The sequence below is a fragment of the Ruditapes philippinarum genome, unplaced genomic scaffold (genome assembly GCF_026571515.1).
Source record: "Ruditapes philippinarum isolate M1 unplaced genomic scaffold, ASM2657151v2 ctg532_1_1_1_1, whole genome shotgun sequence".
Lineage (NCBI taxonomy): Eukaryota > Metazoa > Mollusca > Bivalvia > Venerida > Veneridae > Ruditapes > Ruditapes philippinarum.
Window position 1 is genome coordinate 62,303 of NW_026867201.1, and position 25,476 is coordinate 87,778.

A 25,476-nucleotide genomic window follows, 5' to 3' on the forward strand; every position below is an offset into this window, starting at 1 on the left:
GAAACAAATATATTTTGGTCATTAGAAATAAAATTATTGATGTAATCTTCAAAAATAGTTAGCAATGATGAACACTGGTGTAAGTTTGTTACCACATACAACCCTGTTCTATTTGTTTATGATCACTTAAAATGTGTTCCTATAAATTTTAGAAACATCTACTATTCTTCTCAGATTTTTGTCTTTTGAAGAATGTTTCAAAATAAAATAGTTCCAGGTCTATCAAAACTAAACTTTTATTTACTTTGACATGATGACAAATCATGAAATTGCTTCAGAGTTTGAAGTTCCATGCATATATCATAAACCGATAACTGTTTGAGTAAAATGTCATAAGTTTTTAAATTAAAAGAAAATATTAAAATCACACGTTATATGTAATACGTAATAAAATCGTTTTTTACAATAATTATGTTCGCAATTAACATTTTAAAGATTTCATCATCATCTTTTGACACTTCTCAAAGACTCAACCCTGTTCCTAAATATAGAGTAAAATCATAATTATTCATTCAGCTTCTTAGGACGAAAAACATAAATGTGATCTGACAAAAAATATGCAGTTATTGTATGACCTAAATGTCAAACAAATATAAAATAACATCTCGTCTGACCAAAAAGGATCGTTCTAATAAAGCAGTTGAGAATCATTCATTTAGAACAAATAACAAGATAACATAAACTGGTTGTTTTTTATCTTTGCAGAAAGCTGATATATTACAGTGCAATTACAGCTTCCTCTTTTCAGATATCTTACATGTATTATTAATGCATCCAGTTCAAAAATGACTTTAGTTATTAACCCTGTGTTAACTAACACTACCTGTTTTTAAGAAAAATAAGTTTCTGTTATAATATCCTGACATTCAAATATTTTTACATGTTCCGAAAAATTTCATATCCAAAGACTAATTGGTTTCACATTTTCGTTCATTTTTTTAAACGTCCTATGTAAAAACGTAGTTTACTAGCGATAAACATAAGGTACATTTGCTTTATAATATATACCTTTCGCAATTCAACTCAATTATAATAAATTACTCGCGAATTAAATTCGGTAATGCTACAGTTACGCCGCAGTTAACATGATTTATGGGTTACCATAATTAACAACATACAGTGGAGTTACCTACATCAAATGCTCAGATTAAAACGATTATAATTCCACATTGTGATTAAATACAACAACAAAAAACATTGAAATACATAATAATTCTGCAAATATATTCTGTACTTTAAAGTGTGAAAAAATTGTCTATTTTTCAAAATATGATATCATAAATGACAAAGTAAACAGTAACGTACCGGCAAAGTGGTATTTTATTATCCATTAATGTATTTCATTTAGTGGAATTCAGTTAGTTTCCGTCCACTGATATATGCTTATATTGATATTTGACAACTTATAAATTAATTATTAATTTTAAAAAATAATCTCAATAATTTGAAATTGGATATACATGTATATAAAATTTAACTATGCAGAATATTTCATATATGATTATCGTCAACTACACTCAACAGAAGGGTCTGGTCATTTGGGTTCGAACTCTAATAGTCGCTTGTTCCATTCCCGAACCCAGACGAGGCAAAGTGTCTTTTTGACAGTGACCTCGGACATCGAATCCTATCGGAATTCGTCTCCAACCTCTGATTCAGAAAACATGTTGGATTAGTAGTTAAACTGCGTTAAATCAGCGTGAAGCATGAACAAACAATGAACTATATTTTCGGGCGTTTTGAAATTGTTGGAAAAATGCTGTATTTATATTTTAGAGACAAGATTTCAAACAAGCTTTCTTACGTTTCTTTATACTGCTATAAGACACTGTTATAAGATTAAAAACTACATCTGAATAATGGAATTTAAAAATTAATAGGATCATTCTCACTTGATTAATCAAAAGTACACCCCATCGTATGTCTACCAAACTGCTATAAAAAATTTAAGGTTGTAAAAGTTCAATCCTTTTAGAAAAAGGGCAAAAAACCCATTTTTAAAAAACAATGGAAAACGTGATTTTTAGCTGTAAGATTTTCTTTTTAAAACCCTTTCCCAAAGGGTGAACCTATTTTTAAAAAATTTTCAATATACATTTTTGGGATTTCAAATTTCCCCTATTACTGAATATTTTTTCCTTTAAAAAACTGAACTGTTTTTTGGGTTATTTTACTAAAAATTTTTAAAAAAGGTTTTTGGGCTACAAAAAAAAAAATAAAAAAATAAGTAAGTAAATGCGGAATGAGGGCAAAACTATGAATCAATATATAATAATGCTATTTTTTCAATGTCATTTTTTTATAAAAGCAACAAAAAAGAAGAATTACCAAAACACATCTAAAGCCTTTTTAAAATTTTATTCCAAGTCTTTAGTATCCCTTTCTTTGTTTTATGATATATTTTTGTGAAAAGTAATTTTCCGGTAACAATCCCTGAAAAAGTTTTAAAATAAGCATGCAAAATTTTAAATTTATAGCTTATAGAGATTTTTTTCTTTTTTAGTTTAAACAAAAAAGCGAATTTAAAAAGGGGAAAATAATTAAAAAACAAAGTCTTGTTAGGGTAAACCGGCCCGGTAGAAACCCAAAAAAACAATAAAACTTTTTCCTTATTTCCCTTTTTCATAACTTCCTTCATTTTATTTGAAACATGTGTTTGTACGAGTTTGAATATTCTGCTAAGTCGAGAGTTAAATGTGATTTTGTTTCAATAATTTCTGCTTTGATAAGGAACAGACAAAACAATCTACTTAATATTACGATATGATGTTAAATTTACAATATAACTGTGATGAAATTAAGCAGATAAAAATAATTACAACTTCTTTTTCACAATTATGACGGAAACATCATGTGACAACTAAATTTGATCACAAAAGGGTTAAACATGATCATGAAAAATACTTGTATATTGTTTCTATTCAAATTTACGCAAAACTTTAGCACCATTTCTAGAAACATGTATAGTGAAAAGTTTACTAAAAAAATAATACAAACAAACCAGTTACAAGCATAAACATAATATGCCATAAATGTTGACATTTCTTAACACCATTTTTAACCATTCTGAGTTTAAAAACCAAAAAAAGGGGAAATCGTCTGTTAAAAAATGGATTAATATCAATCGAGTAACTTTGCGAAAAAAGCAAACTATTGCTTACTCATTTACAATAGTATTATTGTTTCTTTTTAAAAATTCGAATCATGTTTTTCATATTTTACAATGATACATGTATGCTTTGTTGTTGGAATGTAAGTTTCGTTTGCAAACGAAGTGGTGTATAAGGCTTATACATGTATATCATCAGGGTGTATCTCAAAATATTTCAAGTTTACAGATTGAGATAAGTATTAGCATTAGTGAACTCACTTAAACTTTTTTATTTATTTTTTTGTGTTGTTTTCTTTACTAACAAATATCAATCCAACTTCCAAAAAAATGAATATATCTTTGAAAATTAGTTTGTGTGTTCAACATCCTGGCAACATTCTTTTTATATTAGCAGATAGATAGAATTACTGCATACATTCCATGAATTTATTTTATTGCAGTTTACTTGATTAACAATTATTTACAAACTAAAAAATAACATGTTGAGAAATATAGCTTTATTACCGACATGTCGCTTTTATGACTGATAGCATTCTTCCCAAATCAGCATACATTATCTGGGTAATGTAACAATGTAAATTAAATTAGCAATTAATGCAAAAAAAAAAACCGTATAGGTATTTGCTGTTTTACCAATTAGCGTTTATAGTGTGTTCGTTTTACTTAAAACTCTCATAGTAAACATATTGAATTAAATTAAAAATTTAATCTTTAAGAAAAATATCAATTTATAACTTTTTTACTATCTATATATAAACGTAACATCAAAACTGTCTGATGAAATAGAACATTCATTTGCTGTAAATACAAATATTCTAAAGCATTTTAAAATGCGTATATTTTAACGTCTTAAACTATTTTAAATACTTCTGATAGGGGTACGATTCAGACAAAGAAAATGATACTAGGTTTGAGAGCAATTCTATTCTTAATTATTGTACTATTTTGTGGATAACAAAACATCGCACAATTTAAACAATGTTCAATATTAATTAATACAAACGTTAAAAAATATACAAAACAATAGAAGCTTTTATCTAGATTGCTTTATTTACTTTTAGACGGGATGCTTGAAAACAATAGGTGATAATAAGCGCGTCTAACATTTGTTCACCTGCAGGATTTATGTATAATGAATGAGCACAACTCCGCCTTCCTCCCAGGATCTTTCTCTCAAACAAATGTTTTAATCATATCTTATAGCTTTATATCATTAGCATCATTAAGCAAAATAACATTTATGTAATTTTAAGAGGTGTAGGTGTAATCATTACGATATGAATGTACCAAAGCAAGCATTACTTATTTTTAAGTCATTATCCCATACAATATTGATTCTTATTTTACACTCGCATAGAAATAAAAAAAATAAGCCAATATTTATTAAATTATGGTGTTATGAGCTTATGACTTAGACAACAACATTTATCATTTCTCTTTCTTTTGGCATTATGCGTCCTAAGTACTTTATTTTGGACAAAAATATCTATTCATAATATTTTATCTATCCGAAGTTTTATTAATTTATTTCTTCATCCTCGATCATTTGCTTCAAAGAATATATCGAAAAATACCAATATGCTCAACGAATGATAAGATACTTTTTTGCAACATTTACTGAAATTTTGGAAATTCTCACTGAATGATTCTAATTGTATTAACAAAATGCACAAACCAAGTTTTGGAAGCTCTGTTTCCTATTACATGTCATGTCATAAAAACAGCAAGTTTTGTTAGTGATATTATGTACTCATACAAGACTATCAAAATAGGAAAGGTTCAAATTATTATGATAGCAATTAAATTTTATCTTCACTGCATTCTGTCGTAGGTAATCAAAGTAACTGCGTCGATAGATTGTTGAATATTAATCAGTAAGTACCTATAAAAGTTAAAAACAACATACTTAGTAACGAAAGATATTAGGTATCCCATTTATCGTCAAATAGTCAAATACAATAAGAACATACATTCCTCACATGTTTCATTATGTAACTAAAGTGCACATCTCAACCTCTTCATTACTATCTGTTTCTAAAACAAATTATCTAACCATATCCTATGGCTTTATATCATTATCATCAATCAGCAGCGATCAAAATAAACAATGTAATTTGTGAGAATATTACCAGTAATTGTAAAAATGAACAATAACACATATTAACTAAGTGCTTGTGATTATTAAGATTATATAGCCAATATCTAATGTAAGTGCCTTAGTTAGTTCACTCTAACATTGCAATAAAACACTTGAAGTCACTAATGCTAAGATTATTTTGTAAGTAAAATTATTCAACCAGAAGACACATCGCTGGCTATTTTTACTAAGTACATTATTCGTCGTCACCGCTATTAAATGAATATACATATTTAATAATTACATCTTATTTACTAAAAAAGTCATGCTTTCATTCCTTAACTAGTATAGTATATATGTTATCAAATGTAAAAAAGTATCAGTGACACAGAAATACTCTTATAAACATGACTTAAATTTGTGTGCTGTTTGTATCAACATGATAGATTAATTTAAGAGTTTTGCAAGTCATAGGTAAACTCACAGATAAAATGAGATTTCTATGTTGGCATTATACAAACTGTCTTTTCATTATACTTGTTTTATGTGCTAAAATGGCATAATAATCTCTTTAGAAAACATTTTATGACATTGACATGTCATTATTGTGTAACAATGATTCAAATCATTAATAAGTATTCTTCAACATAAATTGAAATATCATATAACAATTATGCATTAAGGTATATAGTTCACCTAACATTGTGATGATGTCATGATTAAATGAAATTGTTCTTTTACATGTAGTGTCTAATACGAGTATTTTAGAAACAGTTTAACAGTAAAAGTGGTAGGAAATGCTTAAAAACGTATGTGTATCATAGTTACTGTATTAAAACCAACACATCTGTGGTAAATTCCAGTGCTTTGTTATAAGTACATCTTAATTGAAAAGTATAACGCATTTTACGGAACATATTGATTAAATTAAACCTGTTATAGAAGCCTACATGTGGTCTACCTGCATTTTTACTATTCAAAAGATATGTTTTCTTCTTCTGACAAATCGTTTTCATTCATCTAAACTTGAAGAAAAATGGTTTTTGATGAAATTTAACAGTAAAACTTTTATGATCAATTTAATGTAACGATAAATACAAATGTAGAATATAATTATGAAATATGAATAAAGTAAATATATAATTTAAAACTAAATGAGTAGTGATAACGGTAATGTGAAGTGAAGTTAAATGTTTATTTCAATTCAATATCTGTTATACTTATATCTTACATTGTATTCATAAAACGTGCATTTCTGTTTTCAAGCATTAGATATTACAGTTACATGCACAAATTCATAAATAAATGTCAGAAATAACAATATTTTTTCTTTTTTCACAGATGCACGCATATCATATTGCAAGGAATGTATGCCACTTCATAACGGAAACACTATACTTCCTAATGTCAAAATAATTTGGAAACCTACAAGAAAGAATGTGTAAGCGTGCCAAGTATAATTAACTTTGACATTGATATTTCGTTTTATGTTGGATCCGTTTTATTGAAAATAATGATTGAATTATGACATTGGTATATCACCTGTAATATGTTTGGATTTCTTTCAATATCATTAAGATAAAAATCCCATTACCATTAAGTGATTCATAGAAAATGAAACATGCAAAAAGCAAACGTTGTCATATTTTTATAACTAATTTGCATTGTTATCAATACTGCCAATATTTGTTACAATTTGAAAGTATTTCTAGTTGGTTTAAATGATACCATGGACAGTGTAAAAATGTAAAAGAAAGAAATAATATCATATTACTTATTTCATAAAGAAGGCAGACATAATATAATGCTTCTAAAAATCAGTCGTAAAAATACATGTTAATGTAACAAGAATCGTATAAAAGGAAGAATAGATATTTGTTTACCAATGTTTTCAGCAATGTTCTTATTTATTCATGTTTATGCATGATTTTTTTAAACAATTGTTAGTGTATTGTTGTTTCGATGTTAATCAAGGTGTATATACACAAACTATCTTATAATAAACTTTGCACAAATCTGTTTGATCGGCCGCACATCCTTTTGGTTCAGTATTGATTATTATATGTTTTCTAAAATTACATTTAAATTTTAATTACATTCATTAAACTGATGAAATGTGTACATTAGTTTTAATAATATCATCAACTATATGTTTAACACCTATTGGATCATTTATGTAAGGAAGTAAACTATTGATCATCCTGTCACGTGTTACTTTTACATGAGAGATATGAATCGATAAAATAGAATGTGAATTAGTTGTTCATTCCTTTATCACTTGAATAGGTGCAATATTTATTAAATTTGTAAGACGCTTAAAGTAATTTTGATTTCCTTTTGCAATTTCAAGAAGTGTTGATAAACAGTTTTAAAATAATCCATGTTCTTTGAAGATTGATCTACAGAAATTCGTTTTCTGTAATATTAATTTTCTAAATTGATTCAGATTCTCTCTGTTTTACTTATTAGCTAAATGTATACATCTGGACTGATATTGAATAATTGTTGTTATTTTGTCTTGCTGTTTGAATGTTATCATATCTTATAATAATAAAAAAAGATAAAATAGGAACAAAAGATTCACCTGCTAATGTAAACTGTTTTGTTTTTATATGAAAAACAACAAATATAATCTTATAAAATGACATCGTACAAAACATTGTCTACAAAGCCTTGAATGTCTAAAAAATTAAAAACTTTTCCTACATTATCGATTCAAATTTTATTCTGGATAGAGATTCACAAAACATCGATTTTAAACCAATTTTAATACTATGGATTTACAAAATTTGGCGTTTCATAATTATGTTGAACCCTAATTTAACTGAAGTTTAAAACTTGTCACCTTGTGAATAATAATATAAAATATCTGTTGACCGTCAATTTTTGTTTCGATTAAAGCGTTTCTGTTATCATATTATAAGAGCATGCAACGTTTAAATAAATACCACTCTACAGTTTTCATTTTGTTTTTGTCTTAATATATGATTAACTTTAGCATACGCTATTGGTCTGTCTGTTATGTTTTGATTATTAATACAAATTTCAAACATTAAATGTGCCGATGTTTACATATAGATTGGTAAGAATGGTAATTCATTTTCTTTGCATGTGGTTAAAAAAAGCCAAGAAAAGGTACCGTTTCTTATCTAAACAGTAAATGTATCACAACGAAATATCTTCCTTTTTACTTTATAAGTGGTTTTATAAGCGATCATTTATTATAACAGTAACTATTTATTAGCAGACATGCAGCCAATTTATTACTTTATTGCTCAGTTATAGTAAACATAACTTATCAATTACTCCAGACCAAGCAAAGAGGAAAAATAAAATCTGAAATCGGATCAATAAAATCGACATCTGCCTTCCTTATGTCTGTCCGAGATAACTAATAACTTACCTCTATACTGAAGAAATAGCATATCAAAGTGAATGAAATATTATATTATTTAATGGTAGTTGTAAAGGGTATTTAAGAATGCAACTTAAAGATATATATCATAGGCCTTTCTCAAATTATATGCATACTTTACATTCCATCACCAGAGAGAGGCTAACAGGGCATGAATGTAAACAAGTAATGTCTGACCTGATAAGCCCAAGTGTGTTAAACTTACCGGGGAAAATATAATTTTTATTGTTGTGTTCCACTCTGTTATTCCAATTATAAATATGATTATAAGTTAATTTTCATAAAATACGCAAGGATGTGAGTTAAATAAAGGAAGGGATTGTGGAAATAAGATGGGATGAACGAGAACATTTCGAGGTAAAATTTCATTGTTCTTTTCTTTTTTTTAAACTAAAGCTACTTTAGATGTATTACTACTTACATTAATTAATCTGATTTCTCATTGTTTTAAATGTTTTCATTTAATTATTAACATAATAAAATGTTTTGTTCTTAATTTCATTTTAATATCACACTTATGATTAATCTAAATCAGTACCGTTTTTAATACTAAAAAACAACAACAGTTATTTTGTTTACCATTTCAGATCAAATATATGACAAGATACTATTGCTTTGTTTTGAAGCATTTCACACAATAAGATTAACGATCATGGACACAAATTCATATATGTCTGAAGAGAATAGATGTACCCTCTTGGTTCAAATGGAGAAGTAATGAACAGACCAGTAAAGATGGACATAAGAAGATTTTTTGCCAGATGAAAGGTAGATCACAAGACTTAATTTTTCATTTTTCACATAAATAAAGTTGCAGCTACAGTAAAAAATACTATAAATGCAATTACAATATAAATTGATATATTCTAGAAATGTCATAATTCTTGTTACCACTTTCATAATAAAATGTAAATATATTTTTCAGGAATTCCATTGGTAACAGTGATGAACAGAAATTGACAACTGGTATTTGAATCGCCTTAAGTTGTAATATCTCTTCATGGGCAGTTGCAGGAGAGATGAAAAAGAAACTATCAAACAGTTCAAAGGAAGAATTACAGAAAACTGAGAAGAAAATAAAATGTGATATTGAACTTTTGATATACAAAAAATTTTTAAATGATAAAAGTTGCATATCTGTTTATTTTGGATTTTCAACATATGTATATTCATTACAGTTTTCAATGTTTAAAACATCAGCAAAAACATAAGAGGCTTTTATTATAAGCAAGCAAAACAAACAGCTTGACTGATAGTTGCAAGCTGACAAGATGTTTTTAGCATATTTTAAAGGACCATTTGTTTTTAGTCTTTTTTGTCTTAATTCAAATAAAATAATTAAAAAGAAATCATCGCATTACTTTGTTTTAACATTAAATTACTTTGATTTTAACATTGTGCTTTGTTACATATATGGTACAGCTGTAGGGAATATGGTCAACACGGTAATAACATTCAATATTTTGTCCTCTTATTGCATTATATACTGTTGAGAGAATATTTCTTGGAATGCTAAAAGAAGTGCTGAAGCTAGATGCTGTCTTTCCTAATACCCTCCGACTGCAATTAACTTATTAAGGTCCTGCACATGTATTCTGCAAATGTTTAGTCCCCTAAGTAAATGGAATGTCTGGGGTTGTTAAATCCAGGCAACATCTTCTGGAAGTGCTGTGTACCCCAATGATTTGTTATATATCAGCTAGTACAGGGTTCAACAATAAGACCACATTATCATCTCGAACCAACTGGACAAGTGCAATAAGCTAATGATACCTCAGATTTGACTGATTATTTGCAATTAAATGATTGCAATTTGTTAAATACTAAGTATTTAATGCTGTAATTAGCTAAAACAGTTGATAATATATAAGTTTTACATCCTTTACTTAGCATGAAATGTATGTTTCCAATGCTGTAAACAACATCATGTGTTAAGATACTGAAAATCCATTGAAATGTATAAGACGGGGGTGTGGTGTCATGTCTAAACAAAATTGTTATTTTGATTTGGTAAGACTGTCAGTAAAGTTAACCAGCTACTAGACAGTCATCCAGCATTTTTGATTTTCAAATACAAAATGAATAAAACTTATTGGTTTTTTTTATTTATTTTTTTTTTATTTCAATGGCAAAATTTAGGGGAAATATGGTACAGAAGTCAGCATCCAACTGTTTACATCTATTATCAGTTAATTGCCTTATACATTCTTGACCAACATGTGTTAAGTTTAGCAATAAAATACTGATAACACAGATAATGTCTGTATAAGTTGCAAAGAGTTTACCTGATATTTATACTTGTCACGGAATATTAGGAATTAATTGGAATTATCATAAACATTAATTCACTTTTCAGGTCTTGGATACATGTACATATCCTTCACTGTATATAGCGTAAAATAAACCATTTATCTCCAGAAGAGATTTTTGTAATGTTAAATATAACATTCAACAAGTATGTAGTACTATTAGTACTATATCAAGATCTTTAAATCTGTCGGCCATATATTTGTGATATGTTTACATAGAGCAGACACTGGAGCTTGCCCTGTTAGCCTCGTTCTGAAAAATCTATGAATATGTATGAGGTAATATTAAGAAGGGTCTATTCCTTTTGTTTTGGATCCCGCTACAACTTGATTTATTATCGTAACATACATGTAGTATCTTCGTTTTATATTTGCATGTAGAAAATAACATTGGGGATTCAAGAACATGATTGCATTAGCGGAGTGGAAAGAGTGCAAGTATATTGTTAAATAATCTATCAGTTGATATAAATTATTCATATCTACGCCTTTCTGTCAAAATATACATTTGTACTTCAAAAACTAAAATGAATATTTCAAAGAATAAATAACAAAGTAACATTAATGTAAATAAAACATGGTCATATTTCAGAATGCAAACGTTCAATAATTTAATTATACAATATAAATGCAAATGTTTAATAATCTAATTATACAATATAAGTACCAGTGTTATAAAACCAATAATGCTAATATCATACTTTATAATTCCTTCATATTCTTGGATTTTGTTCAATAAAGTAAATGTGTGTAGTCAGATTCAACTTGAAGTTACAAATACATTACCGATTCATTTGTTTCTATTAAGCCTCCTTTAGCAATCCTATGGCATTAGCTCAAATACTAATAAAATTTATCACCTACATTTATCAGTTATATCATTTTCCTTGTTCTATTTTTCGTAGATACCGAAATGATCATTTCGGGTTGAAGAAATATAGTTAATAAAATAATCAAAGGACTATATTTTTAGAGTGTTGCGCAGAAATATTACACAAGAGTTCCAATAAAGTTCACTTGAAACCATTAAATTGTTTGTTACTATAATACACTTTATTTGAAAGTAAGAAGTTTATTGCTCTATCAAATAAGCGTTGCACGACTCTATCATATATTATGTAAATCGTGATGTATAAGATATATGGATATGTAATACCGCTTCGGTGGTTTGGGGTATTAGAAGTATTTTTACTTCTGCAACGGTCTAGTACATTTGACTTCACTGAATTTATTTCACCAGAATGTTCTACCTTAAATTTGGTGTTGTTCCTGGTGGAACCCATTTTTTTGGCCGTATGAAACATGCTCATATATTTGCAAAGTAAATATTCATTTATGTTTTTTTTAGATAATGCATTGTCTTGCGAATTACATCTATACCAAATTTTGACATACTGCATTCTTCTTTTCATAAAAGAAATGATAAGGGATATTTTATTTGTTATGTGTTTGCAATTGGTTAATTAAAGCATAATAAAATTTTTATCATGTAAGTACTACATTTATCATTAGCAAAAATTCTGTAAACATACATCATGCTTCTTTTGAAAACCAAAATTTGTTAAATAATATTGATATACAAAATCATTTTTAGCTTTATAATCATTTGTAAAAAAAATTACTTGAACAACGATAAATGTAGTAATCATATAATCAGTAGAAATCCTATGTTTCAACGATAGAGGCCGACAACAACAGGCACATTTCTTTCAGTATAAACATCAGATAATGTTTGATGTAAGTAATAAAAATGCCATAAACTATGGTTGCTTTAGTTCTGCATTGAGCGAAACAAATAAAAGTCAAAAGAATGTGATTCCAGGTAAAGGCTCTATTAGAATCAAGTCATTCGCAGTAGATTCTTGTGGTGTCTGGTATCAAAATCTTCTCATGCGATAGCAGTCTTACATTTATGTCAATGATTCGAATATAATCTCCTGGACAGATTATATAATATTTTATGATACGGTGCTAAACGGCTATGATATCGACAGTAATATGACATAATATTTTCTTGGTTACGAAAATTTATAAACAAATAACCGTTTATCTTTCCTGCTGGATGAAATTGATATTCCTTTCATTGCATTTATTTATGAATCTTGTAGTCAAAACGAACTCCAAATTGGGAGCTTACACAAAACATTCACAGACAGTTTCAAAAGTATCTGAAGAAAACACCTGTGGATTTGCATTTGGTTCAGAAATATATCATATGCAATTCGAAAGAAAATATAGAAAATATAAAAAATATGTAAACAATAAACACTCTTTGATTTTTGGTGTGTTATTTATACAAATTCCAACTGATGGTCGATGTTCGATAAGTTATATTTTGTATTAGCGAGTTGCCAGATTTTATTGGCAAAAGAAGACCACCTCAGAGTCATAGTTATCCAGGCTGTATTTTAATCAATCTTCACATCATCCTTCATCATTATAATGGTTTCATTGTGAAACTCTTGCATTAAGACAACAATTAAAATTTGGAACAAAACTTACAGAACACCCTTCATTCTAAAATTACTCTTTTACACATTAATATTTTTGTGGGTGGCAATAAAAATGACAAAGATAACAATCAAAGCTCGATTTCTATCCTTGGTCTCAATGTTTTTATTAAGGAATACTACTTAAAAGAATTAAAATAATTAGGTTTTTTTTCCATTATGTAACTAAATAATTTTGTCTTACCTTTAATATAAACGTCCGATAAATGACCCGTTCAAGTGGACTACCACGACAAAGTCCTGCAAATATAAAAAGGAATTAATCTGTGTACGCTTCGCTCATTTATAAAGTATAATACCATGTTCGCGGTTGGTAATATTTCACTAAAACAGCATATAAAGCAACCTTCCAAAAGGTACTACATTTTAATATATATCGATAAGAGACATTAGGTTCATCAGAATTATTTTACAAAACATTATCATGCAAGATTTAAAACACGGTCACGTTTTCTGCAGCAGAAGATCTTATCAACATCTTGGATTAATTTTACACGTAAAACGTGCCGCTTTAATGAGACAAAAGAACAATCACATGATTATTTAATTGATGTATGTTGATGCTGTAAAAAATGCATTCAGCTGGTTAATTAATAATGTAAACACAGTGAAAGGGTAATGTTTAGAACTATTTGTAGATTTCTGCATTTCATTCATGAATGTCTTGAGAACTTGCTACAATTTAACGCATCTTTTTTGCCAAATATCATTATTTAAACTTTTAGTTTTAGCATGGAAAATCAGACAATGTTTGCGTTATAATGTAATTCCCATCCTATAAGAGATAGATTTAGAATTCCTAAAGAAGGTCATGAACAGCAAAATTGAAAATGCTGCAGGCTCGGTTTCATTGAGCCTGTTCGTGGACAGTACTGGAAAGTGCAAACTACTGTTCACGCCCGCTGGCATCGGCTTAAGAAGTATTTAACACATAAACATGATGGTGAATTTTTAAATTTAGAAACATTCGCATACCTGTATTTTGAACTTGAAATAGACAGGAAATAAATAACTGAATTTATCTTTAAATTAACAATAAAACCATAAGAAATAAACAATTTTGCTAAAAAAAAAAATGTCCCTCTGTGTACCATAATTTTAATGGAACATAAATGCAACTATATAGTAAGATCGAGACTTTGAACCTTCAGATTTTGTTATAATTTATTTAGTGATAGGAATTTAGTCTAAGAAGATAAACGTACTACATTTTTCAGACCAGTAACACACATACTTGATTATTCATTTATATGAATAAAATAACTTTTGAAAAAATGTAATTGTTGTAATTTTAACTGCTTGACGGGATAATTGAAAAGTTGTGATTCCATTCATATAATATAAGGTAAGCTTGAAATGAAATCAGTTACTTTATAAAAAAAATGCAAGCAAAGATCAACAAGGCAAAGCGACGTTCACAGAAGGCAGACGCCGACACAATATACCCACACCAGCAGGGCACCCAGAAGGCACCGAACTGAAAACAGGAGAGAACACAAGGGCGACCAATTAAAAAGGGTTGTTTCAATCAAATCTGGAATATGGGTGATCTCGCGAAAGAGAAGAAAACAAAGAAAGTTGCAGACTCCGTTTGATTGAGACTTTCATGATAGATAATGAAAATTGAAACATTTCTTATGCCACCTATCACCGGTTTAAGCAGTATTCAATTTTCAACACAATAAAATATCTGAATTGAAGAAATGTAGCAAAACTTAAATGAAATACGGTGCAAATTTTAATGTCAAACTCACCACTTGACACCTGCTGTTGTGAACATGAAAATCTTGACAAAAGGAGATTTCTCAACAACAATGAAAACTTAGTTGTAAAGACTACATTGCAGGCTTGCTTTAATTGGGTCTTATCACGAACGCGTTTGCTTGCATTAATTTTAATCAATTATAATTCAATTTAGGAACACAGTTTGCTTTGTAGTAACATTCTTGTCACGTAAATCAGTTCCCATTGCAAAATAAAAAAAATGGTATTCCTTAAGAACGCTGAAAAAGTTAAATAAAAAATAGTGCATGCTTGGTTTGATTGAGCCCGTTCATGAACGGAAGTGCAAGCTACGGTTCACGCCTACAAGCAAGTATTTAGAAACATCAACAAATTCGATCATATTGTAGTGCTCATAAACCCTCCAATGTGCCAATGCCGTGCCATTCTATAAAAAGTGGCAGAAGTCCCCAAGTAAAAGAATGCGTGTGTCCTAAACGTGAATAAAATTAATGGGAGGATTAGACATTTTACAACATGCATATACATGTAACAGGCAAAAGTCAAAAGACAAAACTTATTTAAAAAGCAACCGAAAACTTTTATCTGAGTGCTAAAACAATGTTATCCTTTCGGATAAAAATGACAGTATGATAAATTCCTGCATTTTTTACAAAAAAAAAATAAAAATAAAAAAATAAAAATAAAAATAAACATAAATAATCATTTTGTTTAACAAAAAGACATTTATTTAAAATATAAATAGTAAAATTGTGAACTACAGGATATTGTGCACATACATCTACGTTACGAATAAGTAATATAAAAATATTTACAAAAGTGTTATAAAATATTTCTACGAGAGTAATTTTTTAATGTGTGTGTGTATATTTTTGTTGTTGTTTGTTTGTTTTTGTATTGTTATTATTTTGTGTTGTTTATTTTTTAAATATCATATATAGCATATATAGATTAATTTCTATAACGTTAGGGATTTAAACATACATATATGTCATATACTAAAAATGAATGACAAATATATACGTATTATTATAGTGATATATATTTTGTATTATTTAAGTCATTTTATATTCAGTATTATATTTTTAGTTTTGCAACATATGTATAGGTACACAAAATATTATGAAACCTGTTAACTACTTTCCCCCAGATGCACAATATATGCAGGCCATGGAATGCTTACCACATAATTACGGAACTACTTTATATTTTCCCATGTCAAAATAATTTGGAACCTCCAGGAAAGAATGCGTGCTAATGCCAATTTACTTGAACACATTGTGTGTCAATTTTATATCTGGCACAATTTAAATAAAATTTATGCTTGATTTAGGTTGAAAATTAAACATGAAACTTAAAAAAAAGAATCCTACATTGTACATGAACTCACTGTTTATTTTACTAATATACACGTTTTAGAATATGTTTATAAAATCTTACCAGCAATATTTTTTATGTGAAATGTTATGTTTTTTTGGTCTTTTATACAACAAAAAAACAATACTTTTTCAATGATGTTTCGAATACAATTTAAAAGTACGACAGAGTGAATTTTTAATAGCCTGATTACATTCATCTGCATCATATTGGAAAGGAATCTCTTTTTTAGATCAGAAAAAAGCAAAATCATATATTTTCTACTCTATGTTACAACTGAACTATCCGATGTAATAGATCCAATAGGAATATTGGTTCATTAGTTTCCTGCAGATGATTATCTATAATTCTGTATTTTTGATACGCATAATTGCATCATTTCATAATTAGCTAATGAACAGTTCGTAACTATGGTATCTATGTCATCATTCAATTTGTGTTAATCAATTACACGACACTTGTGACCTTCACGGCTGCCTCACACACAAAACACTTCAATAATACAGCGTAGTATTCGGTTATTGTCTTTATATATCTTTAAGTGTTCACAATCATTCGTATACCAATAAAATCACTCAAATTTAAAGTCCTTATAATAATAATAATAATAATAATAACAACAATAATAATAATAATAATCTTATAGGCAAGGAAATTTTGTTAGTTATTTAGAGTTCGAAACAAACTACTCTTGTGTAAAGTAAATGTTGTAGCCCAACCTAAATATGAACAATGAAACAATTGGAAATTGAAATTATGTGGTTTAATCAAGTTCTAAACCTAAAACGTATTGAATTTATTTTTTAACATATTTCAAAAATATTAGGTTTTTATTGCAGAGACTTCATGGTCAAAATTGTAGTTATATATGCATAAGTATTAATAATCTCTTATTTCTAACATGCCGCAGGATATTAGTTTTATAATAAAATTAAAAGAGTAACACACCTGTATAGTCATAATTGTTTGGTTGGCGTTACCGATAAATGAATTGTGTGCTGAAGTGATCTGATCGTTCTTATCAATTAATTGAAATAATAAAGATATTACTAATTGTGCAAACTTTTAAAATTATGAAAAGTAAATGTTTCGCACCATATAGCGTATAATCATATTACTTGTAACATGAGTAAGATTTGCTACAAGTATAAGATTGATTGATTGATATGAAAATGTTCATTATGTAACTACTTAAGAAAATTTCGGCTGGTATTTACTTTATCAAACAAAATCAATCAAAGCTATGTCACGTTCTAATACAAAATGTAACCACGTGGCATTTTCATAGCGTCTCGAATTTCCTGAAGACACACAAATGATAGGACAAATAAATTTAAACTTTGAAATAATATTTGTCCCATAGCTTACGGAACGTCGGTGGTTCTACTCAGGTGCCCGTTCGTGCCTGAACTAATGCACGGAAGGGCACCTGAGGTCTTCCTCCACCAGTAAAAGCTGGAACGTCGCGATATGACCTATACTGTGTCGATGTGACGTAAAACCCAAAACAAACAAAATGTACTTTGAATGTTTTATACAAAATGTTGGCTTTTTTGCTCCATACATTACATCACTTTAAAACATAAGCTATTAGTGTGAAAAAAAACCTTTCTTTAAGACGGACGTACACGTGTTTAGAAATGCTTGAGTCATTGTACCTGCAAATGAGAAATTAAGAGACATTTGCCGACTCAAAATTATGAATGGCGAAATCAAGTGTAAAAGGGTAGGTCGTCTAATACAATCCTGCTATAAAATGTTGCTTGTTCGGTGATTAATCAATCTTCAAAACATCTTCAAGACTTAAGTTGAAACAATTTTACAACAAATCAAAATCATTATATGGTTTAAACATAAAAATAAAAACTTTGTTTGAATGATTTATGATTACAGATTAAATATCTCAACATCATCCTCATAGTTGCTTTGAAGCTGATCAAAGATATTAGATATATTCAAGAATTTATCAGATTATGTAAGAAATAGAAATGTCATAAATAACAGCTCTTTGAAATTAGGAAGACTCGAGACGATTCATCGTGGGATAGACGTTTAATCAGATAAATGCTTTATTAGAATTAAATCACTCGCAGTAAATCCTTTAGGCACGTGCTATGATCATTTTCCCAGACATTTAATACGAAAGCAATCAGGGAAAGTGTATCATTGATATGTATAAAACGCTTCACGTAGTACTTTTATGTATTATGTGTTGACATGATCTTAACATGTTGGTGGTACAATATGTATGCTCATAATAAGTTTGGAAAGGTAAGTGACTGATAATAATTATTTCGTTAGATCAAGAATAGTTCGTCTAACCACCCTGCAAATTTTATCGGAATGTGTTTGACTGTTTCAACCAGTAGCATTATATTTCAATAAAGTGAAGGCATTAAATATTTAACGGGAATGATATCAGTCGCCAAACGCGACTTAAATGAAATTAAAAGCGGCGCTTACTCGATTTATTTGTCATTTCCATGAACGGAATGTAAACTTGCTTCTAATTTTAACGCGCATAAATGAATACTCAAAGATTTTACTTTACCTTTAACTTCTAATTATTCCAATAAAAATCACTTAAATGACTGTATAATCTATTCCAGCGTGACGATGCATAAATACTGGGAACATTGATTTGTCACATATGACTAACAGTTAAATAAATCTCTGTAAAGCACGACAATATAATATATGCTTTCCAGTGAACACTAAATTAAATATTAAATGAAACACAGATATATTATTTTTTACAAACTGATCACAATTTAATCACATTTATTTGACACTCCTTTCCTTATTAATTTTTAATATTCTGAACAAAATTTACTTGAAATAACTATGACCCTTTAAAAATAAAACGAACAACAGTACGATATTCAGACAGTTGTCTATGTAAACAACATAGGTATGAGCTCATATATTCTCTTACCAGGTAATATTGAAATGTTAAAAATGCTTTGGTGTGTACTATATTTATGACATTTCCGTTGTATTTGTAGATTTTGGTACTCCTTATGATGTCTTGTCTAATTATCCTACTAATAATTTACTTGAAACTTAATTTATGGAGAGTTAGAGATGAAGTAACATTCAGCTTTTGGTGAAAGTCTTTTCGATCTTTAAACATTTTCTTTGTACAAATATAATTCCATTCATTTTAGTTTTTGCTCTCTTGTGGCTGCGGGCTTGACTTTGAGGGTTGGGCCATCAGAATTACAGCCACCGTTTAACCGAGCGTGATCATAAGAGAGGCGACTTAATAGGTTTGAATTATTGAGTCTATGCAACTCTATCTCCACCCAGCAGTCAGATTGTTTTGACCCCTTGGGTTGCTTTAAGTGTGTTACACTCAAGGTTAGCTTAAATCATTTTTTTTCGGCTTCGTGTTGGTGCGCCGTAAAACCAAACAAAAACACATTTCTAGTCCATGGCAAATAAAAATGTAACAAAATATATATTTCATTAAATACAATTTGGCAGAATGTTAAAAACATGATGATTTTCAATGGAAAGTGTTTGTTATTATACTCGAAAACATTACAGAAGGTGATAGATTGTTTGTAAAAGACATGCTAAAACAAAATGAAGACAAACGAGGCTCAATGGAGTTAACGCTTTGAAATATTTTTCCAAATGCTAATCTACCTTCTTTCCCTTGCACATTGTATTATATAATTTTATGAAACAAGTATATAGATATATATCAAAGGCATACTAAATGATGTTTCTTACTCTTCAAATTTCCTACGCAGACGCACAAATATTCAAGGCATGGCATTCTATCCACATTATAACGGAAACAGGATACTTCCCCATGTCAAAATATTTTGGAACCTACATGAAAGAATATGCATTCCTGCCAGTTATAATTTACCTTAACACATAAAGTATATGTATTTCGTATGAAGGGTCATATTCATAGACTAAGTAAAATTTAAATAAGATTTATCTAAATGTTGTTCTGATCGAGTTACATGTGAATGTAATATTTATCTTATGTAGCGAATAAATGGTTAGATTGTGAAAACTCTGTACATATTTATTGTAGAAAAGTAAATTGAAAGTAATATAAATTGACAGATTATAGCATTTTTAGCAACACAAATATTCTCAATATAAATGTATGTGTCCAGATGAGGACTTCATCATTTCCTAACACAATAATTGATACTTGCATGTTGATTTGATATTTATTTGATGATGATTCAGCATGTCATATTGTTCTGTTAAAATGTTGTTCTGCACTAGGCGAGACGGATAAATAATATCAATATTATCTAATCAGACAATGTTTCATTTTTACCATATATTTACACATCAAAACAGCAAGTTTCAAGTGTTATATGCGGCAGCCGTAAAAAGTTGCCCCGTACTTTACTTCAGTGTTGTTATATTTTTCTGGACTTTCGGGATCGTTGAGTGCAGCACTTTTAGTGTTGAGAATTGAGTTCCGCTCAAAACAGTGCTAGGGGGCGTGAGGGATGTTGCATTTTATCACTATCCCTCATGTACAGACTCAATCTGAGTCTGCAATTTTGCTGTTCTTAATGGTTTCGAGGGATCACTTTTTTCCAGATATTTATACATAAAAACAGCGGGTGTTAAGTGCTGTAGTGTGGTAGCCGAAAAACAGTTGCCCCTGACTTCACTTCAGTGTTGTAATATTTTTCTGGTCCTTCGGGATCATTGAATGCAGAACTTTTAGTTTTGAGAATTGAGTATCCCTCAAGCGGTGGTAGGGGGCGTGAGTGATGTTGCAATTCATCATTACCCTTCTTGTACAAATTTCATTGAACCGAGTCAGCAATTTTCATGTTATTTTGCTGATTTTAATGCTTCCGAGGGAGATATTTAATTAGGACAGCACCTCATTTAGGCCTTTAGGCATGATTTTATCAATTTCGCGGATTACTAAGTAATCAGCGATAATTATAAAAGTTTGAATAAAATAGTTTGCTCAGTTGGAACGTTACACATGCGTGCATCTAAATCAAGTAGATATTTTGTAACCATAACGTTCTCACTTAAATCATCACACATTCGAAAACGAGGAATTAAAATATTAGAACTTTTTTTATTCATAGAGCATTTTCATTTTCGTGAAATGTATCACTAGTTGAGTGATGGTTATTTACATGTAGTGAAATTGCAAGACGACACTTTTAATTGTTAAAAGTGAAAGAAACGTAAAGAAATGCTGCAAAAATGTGCAAAATGATATGAATGATCAGTTTTGATTCCTTACAGTACATATGAAAACAATGATCAAATGACAGGGTGGCATTTTATGAACGCACCCTTAAACAGAATGCACCGGAAAGAACACCAAACAAAAGCAAAAAAGAGACGGGTAGTTTTAATGAATATAATGATTAAATAATTAAATTTAAATAATAATGATAGATAATTTAAATTAGGAAAACATAAAAAACAACCGACAACGATATTAAATTATGCCTCAGAAATGCTTCTATTATTATTTCTTCAAATCTTTTCATTGTTGGTGTAATTTTATAGTTTTCAAAAAGTAACTCACTGGCCAGTTATCTGGGCCATCCAAAAATGGGAAACAATCTAGGGGAAAGGAAAGGCAAACATGTATAATATTGTAATTGTGAATTAAGAACATTTTAAAATCTCATATACTGAAGTATATCAGCATGTGGATGTTAAATAATTTCTGAAAAAGTAAGCATAATCGAAACAAAGTAGTTTTTTGACTTCAGTACAAAATATTTCAACTAAATGGAAAAAAACGCAAAGGGAGCAAAATATGACACAGATAATTGACAGGACATCAAAACTTTAAATAGAAATTTTTGATAGAAAATGAAAATATTACCATTTACATTTGTATATGGTTCTTTCATTACATTTTATTGACCTATTATACACTCTCGTATGAAATTAACATGTGCATCATTTCCAGGAAACATCAACCAACGTATAATCATTGCTGTACAACATTGAATCAGCATGCATTTATTCATTCTCAATTAACTATTTATTTTCATAATACAAAAAAACCTTCTCTTTGAGGTTAAGAAGGTTTCAAAACGCATGAAGCTATCAAATTGAATAACGCTTGTTGAAGAGCTTAGTTTATCATCTTTGAATGTTACTTAAATGTACACGTGTGAACTATATCATATTTATTTATTTATTATCTCTGAGTTCGTCGGAATAGTAAAAACCAGGAACTCATTTTGCCTCAATATACACATCACATATTTCATGTGCAAGTAAAAACTAAATGATGTATTTTGTAATATGTTCTTTTTCTATCTTGCAATAAATGAACAGCAATTATGCTTTGATATATTACTTAAACTGCTTGTTAAGTAATTATACTAATCTTGTTGGTAGAGTTTTCAAAGCGCAAAATAGACACTAACAAATTACCAGTCAATTTATAGTTAGTTTTAATCTTTGTACCATGTGCTTCCGTCATATTTCTTGCATGACTTATAATGGCTTTGAATTCATGCACATCATTTTCCTCCGAATATTAATGAAAACTCTTGTTAAACAAAAGCAATAAAAGTATTTAGAGTAAGTTTCAAATTTTAAATTTGCATCGACACATACAATCAATACCTTTGCATATGTTCAATAGCTTTAATTATTTATCTAATTTTGTAAATAACAGAAATGATGTAATTTAAACCTATATTCTTTAGACTTACAAAATCAGCGTTGAAATAAACTGTGTACTCATCGTAAGTATTAGGTCATGCATTCAATAACAAGAGTATACTAAAATGTTGAAAATGTTACAATGTATACATTATAGCTGATTTATGATATATCCGTTGTGTTTGTAGGTTTCTCAGATTCTTTGGAATGTGTTGCCTTTTCGCCTTATCTTTAGCATTCGTTATTAGCTTTACGACATAGCAACATGTTTACGATATAGTTCATTTATTAAATAATTATTCTTATCTAATGAGTTGTTTGTTTGAATTGTAAAATGGTTAGAACATAGGTATTTCATACGTCTTTATGGTATATTAAAGCTTAAGCTACTGTTTTAAAAGAAATGTTTAAATACATTTAGAAGTAGTTTTAAATTAGTGTATACAAGTAACTATGTATTTAGTGGTTTTTTATATTTTTTTGTTGGTCTGTCAGGAGTATTGCGTCCAGTACATTAAGTGTTTAAGATTGAATACCGCTGAAGCCGGTACTGTGGCTTGAGGGGTGTTGTATGTTTCCCGTTTCCCACTCGAACTGATTCAATCAGACATATGTAATTTTATTGTTTTATTGCTTCTGATGGATAATCCCTTTTCCAAATTTGTAAATTTGTTAATGTCTTTCTTATCTTACATTAAGTTGTAAACTATTCAAATATTTTATATAAGTTATGTTCTAAGGTCAATGATAATTTTTTACTTTGTTCTCGATTAATCTATTTTCATTTTCCTTTAAGAAATTTAATAGCATTGTATTGTTCCTTATAGTATTTAAATGGACGAAAAGAAATGATTAGGTCAGGAGAAATAATTATAAAGGAATTCACACAAATGTGGTTAAAATAAAATCTACTTCAAAGGTTTGTGTCTAGCAATATAAACAGTAAATGTAAACTTAAAGGAGAATTTATGTTCAATTAGCCGCCTTTCATTTCATGAATGGTTTTCTGAAAAATCATTTATTTGAACAGTAAATATTTATCTAATGGCGACTAGCCAAGTAATTACAACAACGTTCGCATATGAAAGACACATGAATATTTCTAAAAATAATGAAAGAGACAATTGCTTTAGACCGATAGACCCCACATCTGTCCTAAGATACTGTCTTGTATACAATTTAACTTAATGCAAAATAAATGAAACAGGATTTTAACTTAGTTCATGTCATTTGCACAAACCATTGTAAACGTAAATTACTACAAATGTGAACTTTTTAATTCAAAACAATAAAGTCCAGGTCCTGTGTTCACTAAGTAAGATCAGGGTCAGGATCAAATGATTCTGATTTTATTTTCATTGTTTTATATAAGTAATATTGATCTTATTTATGTTGGGATAAAATCGATGAATTACATAACAAATACAAAAATAATCAGATCAAAATAAGAATCAATTTTATGATCAAGATCAATATTTGGATCAACTGTAAAATGCCTATATCTTGCAAAAATAATAATGAATTTATTCTAAAATTTCATAAACATACTATTTCAAGTCCAATTTATCATGTTAATATTTAAGATAAACAATGGAGAATATTAGAGTTTTTAGATTTGATCCTGATCCTTAAATTTTTGTGAACACTGGCTCTGTCTATTTTCAGTAATTCAGATGTCCAACTATTATTACGGCGAGTCAGACAAGAAAATAATATTGCAAACTAGTTTATTCCTATATTATTAAATCTCCTAGAACGTGAAGTCTTACCTTTGCACTAGATATATCCTATATGAATAAACCTTTTTCTGCCTTTAGTATTCTGTAAAAGAAAAAAGTACAATTTTAGTTCGAGATATATATGTACTCGTATAAGACATTGAAGTTTAAATAATATGAATGTATTTGCTAAAATCATGTAAAATCATTTTTTTCTATCATTAAACATATTCACCAAAGTCGTAAACCTAGAAATATTAGAAACTTAGAAATCTTTATTGTATGGGAAAACATCAACCACAAAAAAAAATTTAATTACAAAAAACCTTTTGCAGTAAGTTATCGAAAATGAATCATAACTTTCATTAATGATATTTAGCTGAAACTGCACAGTTTTGATTTTATCGATTTCATTACTTCAGTATTACAGATCACGTGATATACCATGCACAGTTCAAATTTCATCAATGAACTAAATTGCGACATACATACATACATACAAACAAACAAACAAAATAACATCCCGTGAAGAATACCATTACATTTAAAAGATAATGATAGTAAAGTTTATTT

General features: G+C 28.8%; 1 long non-coding RNA gene across 6 annotated transcripts in view; it reads right to left on the reverse strand.

Annotated features, from left to right (window-relative positions):
• Positions 1-25,476, reverse strand: part of LOC132735272 (uncharacterized) — a 135,515-nt gene that overhangs the window by 28,895 nt on the left and 81,144 nt on the right. For all 6 annotated transcript variants that reach the window (XR_009626432.1, XR_009626435.1, XR_009626431.1 and 3 more), the window contains exons 2-3: positions 24,955-25,006; positions 13,608-13,663 (exon numbers count right to left, since the gene is read on the reverse strand). This is a non-coding gene — a long non-coding RNA (uncharacterized LOC132735272). The remainder of the gene's footprint in view (positions 1-13,607; positions 13,664-24,954; positions 25,007-25,476) is intronic.